General features: G+C 36.4%; 1 pseudogene; it reads right to left on the bottom strand.

Annotated features, from left to right (window-relative positions):
• Nucleotides 1-239: 239 nt before the first annotated feature.
• LOC142532405 (F-box/kelch-repeat protein At3g23880-like) lies at nt 240-1990 on the bottom strand (annotated as a pseudogene).
• Between the last annotated feature and the right edge of the window lie 4803 nt (nt 1991-6793).

Below are 6793 nucleotides of genomic sequence, written 5' to 3'. Positions count from 1 at the left end.
ATTCAAGATTTTCATCAGCTTCCTTCCAAGCAAATCACACAATATATTTTGTGCACATGAAATAACTGGCTTATGCCAGTCAATTCAGTGCATTCTTTGAAACTATGAAACAGAAGCCGTCATTATATGTTCAACGCCTGCTTGATCCTAAATAACATTATAAACGACAAGAAGGAATAGGTTGTCATCCGTTCTTAGAGAATTAGCATCATTCTATTTTTTTCTAATGGAATCTGATTAAATTTATAATGCCATCATAATTTGAAACACCGGTTTACGATATTAAATGACATACAATACCAAGAAAAGTATTGGCACCTTTTCTGCTATCAATTGAGATTATCCTTTATCTTCCATTAGGAAAAGGTGAAACAATGCTCTCAAAATAGATATCCGCTTCCAGAAACTTTTCGATATTACTTATTCAGGAATCCTGACAGAATTATCTCTCGGATTGTAAACTACAAAATGCATCCCAAAGACCAACAACAGTTCTCCATTTTGTAGCATGAACAATGGTTTCGAGTACAAGAATTTCATAGGAATATCCATGCAAGGGATGGTAGCCACTTTGGTCCAAGACTGCTTAACACCATACTCTTTCAAAACCCACAAATCTGCATTGATACATTGATAGTTGCAAAGAACACAAATGCATTCTCCCAGCACCCCTAGAGTTGAGTCAAATTCTCTCTCGCCATAATTTGGTTGCTCCACTATCCCATACTCCTCATATTCCATATCAAGAGAGACAATATCCCACCTGAAATCCAAACCACCAGAGGCGGACCAGTGAAGCTTCCCGCTAGCAAACTTGCCCGAATCATCTAGAGGAACACCGCCCTTGAAATCATCCATCCTCTTCCAAGAATTGGTCTTCAAACTATAAATCTTAACCTTCGACTCATATGCACCCGCATTTCCGAACACACAGTGAATTCCCACAACCTTGTAATCGTCATCACACGCATTATAACCAAAGCCATATATATTGTAGAAACCTCGTTTAATATTAACATTCACAGGCGGCAATTTTTTCGATTTTCTGGTGGATGGGTTCCAAAAGAACAATTCTTTTTCATTTGAAGCCACGCAAATCAAACCATTACAGGAACCCACAAACCAAACAGCTCTTTGCGTATATTTTTTAGGATAATCAATGCTACATGCATCAGTCGAAGGTTCTTGCATCAAGGAGCTCAATGGACAATGTTTGAGGTCAAAAGTGGGGCAGCAGATGGTCAACATGATTCTGTAATTCGATAAATTCCCACCCACTCTAGAACTATTGAGGTGGCTTTTGATGAATTGACGGCTATAAATTAATGTGAGCCACGATTTAGAAACACACCTGAAATTCACGAGTGATTTAACTTGTAGTCTTGCAAGTATTTCCACTATAATTTCTTCAGGAAGAAAGGGAATTCCTCCATTGATGGGTGTTTGAGCTTCAAGAGGCGCTTTGTTTTTCTTGGAATGCTGATGGGCTGAAGAATCTCGCGAATCTCTCCGAGATTCCACCTTAGAGTTCTCGATCGATTCTTTTATCTGGACGATCGAAAAATTGCCCTAAGGTCATTGATATCAAAAAGAAATTTTTTTCTGTTGTTTGTTTGGTTTTATTTATAAAAATATAATAAAATTATTGGGCAGAAAGGTAATTTAAAAAACAAGGAGTCTGACTGTTGATTAGTTAGTTAAACCTTAATTAAAGTTAACTTCTTAAATTAATTGTTCTCTTCTCTTTCTTCTCATTCCACGCTCAAAAATCCCCACAAAATTCCCCAATTATAAGTTTCCCAAATTTAAAGAACTCAACTACCCCATCGCTCTTCCGGCGTATCAATAAATCGAAATTGACCACGGTTGCTCAGGTGTTGTTGCGCTCATTCCTCAGATCCAGATCTAAATCTACTCCTACATATTGCCCCCATTCTTCTGTATCTGAAGACCTCTGTATTTGAAGAAAAATACAGTAAGTTTGCTCCATTTTCTTTGACCAGTTCATTGTTTTCTTCATTTCATGCAGCGATCGACCAAAAATAAGATCAATAATCTGTGTCGTTCATCAAATGAGATTTTTTTTCCAAACAAAAGCAGATTTCTTCGTGGTCGACCAAAAAAAATTCTTCATGGTCGACCACACTCTTAATGGTCGACCAAGTTCTTGATTTTTGCCGAAATTAAGTCGGTCGACCGTGATCATCATGGTCGACCGAAATAATTTCATGGTCGACCAACTTATTTTTTGGTCGACCATGTGTGTTTTTTTGTTTGTTATTAAAACATTTTGCCCATTCTAATTATCATATTTGTTTGTGCACTTTGTAGATATGCCAACAGTTATTGTTGTTCATTTTGATGGGAAATGAGAAGTGACAGAGGGGCTGGTTTATAAATGGAATCCAGAGGCCAATGCAAAGTTTGTCGCTATTCCAGTGGATGATGATATTTGTTATTTTGAAAATTTAAAAAGTGAACTATATAGAGCTGGGAAAGTAAAAGTCACTTCCAACTTGAGGTTGAGTTATCTACTAGATTTGCCGTGCAACATTCAACCAATTTTTATAGAGAACGACCATGATTTGAAAGCATATTTGTATCTTGGTTGTCCGAGAAGTAGGCCAGTACTTCAAGTTGAAATTGAATGTGTTGTTTCTTTTGATTCTTGTGCTAATGTGCACGGATATGGTACTGATGAAAACAATTGCAAAATGAACGAACAGAGTCATTTTGATGATTATTTTCACTTGAATATTGTTTATGTGGATCGTAATAATAGCAGTGATTTTTTCGACGAAGCGCATAATGTGGATGCCATGCCTGTGGATCGTAGTAACACATTCGACGAAGCGCATAATATGGATGACATGCATGTAGATCGTAGTAACACAGACGAGTTATATGATGAAGCACGTAATGACACAATTGAGGGCGAGGCAAATTTGGTTCAAAGCAATGATGCAAATTTGGTTGCGGATGTGGCTATTGATAATGACACATTTTTATTCACGGATGGTTCAAACTTGTTTGTTGGTCAAGAGTTTCCTAACCGAGAAGCGGTGAAAAAAGAGCTAATTAGAATAAGTTTGGAAGCTTGCTTTGAATTTGAGACGGTAAAAAGTAGCCAAAAGGTGTACGCCGTAAAATGTGTAGTGTCTGATTGTAAGTGAAGAATCTGGACCTCTTTGATTAAGAATGATTCACGTGCATTCTCCGTTCGAACATATTGTAATACACACACATGTGGTTTGACTGGGAGACGAAAGAGAATCCGTGGAGCGAGTTCTGCTGTTGTTCGTGATATGTTGGTGGATAATTTCCAAGGTCATCCAGTGTCAATTGTACCAAAAGCGGTGATGGCGATGATGCGCAATAGTATGAATGCTGATATATCATACTACAAGGCTTGGAAAGGGAAAGAACTAGCAGACAATATGTTGAAAGGTGATCCTACGCAGAGTTTTACTAAATTGAGTTGTTATTTGCACATGGTTGAGCAGATAAATCGAGGAAGCATAACAGACATATTTGTCGACGAGGAAAATCGATTCAAGTATATGTTTCTTGCTTTTGGTGCATGCGTTAGAGGATATCGAAGTATGCGAAAAAGTTGTATCAATTGATGGTACGTGGTTGAAGGGCAAGTATAATGGTGTTTTACTGGTGGCATCGGCACAAGATGGAAATTATCACCAATATCCTTTGGCGTGGGGAATCGTAGATGTCGAGTGTACTTCTTCGTGGAGTTGGTTTTTAACGAAGTTGTTAGAAGTAGTACCAGACGAGGATGAATTGGTGATAATTTCTGACAGGCATCAGGGGATCATTAATGCGGTTTCTACTGTCTATAGAAATGCGCATCATGGTCATTGTATGTGGCATTTATCCCAAAACATGAAGACAAGATGCAAAAAGAAGGGTGCAACCGAAATGTTTTTGCACATTGCAAAAATTTATAAAACTTTCGAGTTTGATATTGCATACAATGAGTTTAGGAATAGATATCCTGAGGCAGCGCAATATTTGGACGAGAGAGACTCACTTGATAGATGGACTCGAGCGTATTGTCCGAAGACCCGTTACAATATCATGACGACAAACGGGGTTGAGTCAATCAATGCTAGACTACTTGAAGAAAGGAAGCTGCCAATCATTGCACTCTTAGATTCCTTGCAGAAACTGGATTCATCTTGGTTTGCCCGATATCGCCACGCATCAATTGCAAGTAACACGAACTTGACCCCTACGATCGAGGGGATTCTCTGTAGCAGATTCACAGATGCCCAAGGAATGCAAGTTTTTGAATTAGGACGTCTGGAGTTTGACGTTAGGAGTCGTGGACATTTGGCCATAGTGGACATCGAATAAAAAAGATGCACATGTCGAGTTTTTGATATTGATAGAATCCCATATGCTCATGCCATCGCAGCTAGTTGGTTAGCAAATATTGATTTATATGATATGTGTTCAGAGTACTATTCTACAATGTCATGGTGCATGGCTTACTCAGAGACTGTGTATCCAGTTCCGGAAGAAAATGAATGGCCACGCAACATTAATTTTCCATTGGTGTTGCCTCCTTTGTTAGAGAAAAGAGTTGACAGAAGAAAACAAAATAGAATTCCTTCCATCGGTGAATTCAGCAAGAGATAGCGTGAGGGCAGAAGTTCTTTTTGGTCTACGTTCAAGCCCATGGTCGTCCATTATTTTTCTGTAGTAGACCATTTGAGGGTGATGGTCGACCATGAGCTTGATGATCGACTTTAAGTTTTCTTTGGTCAACCATCAAGCTCATGGTCGACCAGTAGCTTGATGGTCGACCATGAGCTCTGTGAAAATATGTAACGCAATTACGATTCGAACATAATGCATACATTATTCATATGTAAATCAATGAAAGTGTGATCCACTTATTCATATGTAAAAATATGTAACGCAATTTGTTTTATAGTAGTATTATTGTGAGATTACGATTAAGTGATTAATCACATTTAATGTAACATAATCCCGTTTTTTTATAATGTAACAAAATACTGCGATTGTGATCTAGTGATTCATATGTAAATTAAAAAATATAACACAATCTTGAAAGTACGATTTACTATTTTTTTAAATGTAACATAATTGTGAGATTGTGATTCACATTTAACTTGAAACATATAACATAATCCTGTTTTTAATAATGTAACAAAACACTGAGATTGTGATCCACTTATTCATATGTAAATTAAAATATAAAACGTAATCTTGAAATGTAAGATTTATATATATTTGTTTTATAGTAATATTATTGTGAGATTACGATTAAGTGATTAATCACATTTAATGTAACATAATCCTGTTTTTTTATAATATAACAAAATACTGCGATTGTGATCTAGTGATTCATATGTAAATTAAAAAATATAACACAATCTTGAAAGTACGATTTACTATTTTTTTAAATGTAACATAATTGTGAGATTGTGATTCACATTTAACTTGAAACATATAACATAATCCTGTTTTTAATAATGTAACAAAACATTGAGATTGTGATCCACATATTCATATGTAAATTAAAATATAAAACGTAATCTTGAAATGTAAGATTTATATATATTTGTTTTATAGTAATATTATTGTGAGATTACGATTAAGTGATTAATCACATTTAATGTAACATAATACCGTTTTTTTATAATATTACAAAATACTGCGATTGTGATATAGTGATTCATATGTAAATTAAAAAATATAACACAATCTTGAAAGTACGATTTACTGCTGAAACCCTAAACCCTAAAAAACCCTTTACCCTAAAACCTTAAGAGTGGTCGACCATGGCACAGTGATTGTCGACCAACAAAATGAAAATGTCGACCATGGTCGCCCATTCAAGCTTTTTGGTCGACCATCAAGCTATTAGTCGACCGAAAAACAGCGTGGTCGACCATGAAGAATATTAGTCGACCAAAAAAAAACTCCAAGTAATTACAAAAGAAACAATGTTCCAATAATGACATAAAATTGTCAAATACATCACAGTAATCCCCAATCATTAAGAAACATATTAAAAGCTAAAAAATATCTGAACTCTGATACTAATCTATCATATAAAGTTAGTACTACTTGCGCACTCTTCCTAGACAAAGAGTATCCAGCAACGGCTAACACAAAGGCTCCCGAATCTTCACTGTGAAAAAAGAAAAAAATTGAGAAGTTAATATTTACGGTAACTTTAGAAAAAAAAAAGAATAATGAAGTTATTATATTTTAAATAGAAAGTTGACAACTTACTGTATAATCTTGGCATGGAATTCATCATGTAGTTTTTATTCCATGGCCTCTCGGGGTGTGGGTTGTTCCCAACCATGGATAGCAGACGAGCAGCGTTTATAAGTATAGGCTCTATTTCTTCATTCAGAGCTTTGAATTTGGGATCATGCCTTCGCTGCAAGTCATATATGATGCACTTATTCACCCCTGTCACGAGTTTTAGCAAAAACCAGCGCCCATCTGTGTGGACAGGGATGATAATTCTTCGTGCCTTTTCCCACGAGAGACACGACCATTTTGGATCACTACCTTTGACTATGCTCACGATTCGTGATAGATCTATTTTGAAATCGATATCTTTTGCTTCGGCCAAGACTGAGAGCTCACCGTAGAAATGAGTGCCCATCAACGAATCATCTGCCGACATCACTTCAGGATGTCGGATCTGCAACTCAAGCAATCCACGGACAGCTTCGTCGATGTGCTGAATTCAACATAATAAAAGGTTTTCTATGTTTTAAAAGAAGTTCTC

The sequence above is a fragment of the Primulina tabacum genome, chromosome 18, assembly GCF_025594145.1.
Source record: "Primulina tabacum isolate GXHZ01 chromosome 18, ASM2559414v2, whole genome shotgun sequence".
NCBI lineage: Eukaryota > Viridiplantae > Streptophyta > Magnoliopsida > Lamiales > Gesneriaceae > Primulina > Primulina tabacum.
This window is presented reverse-complemented; position numbering and strand designations above follow the sequence as displayed.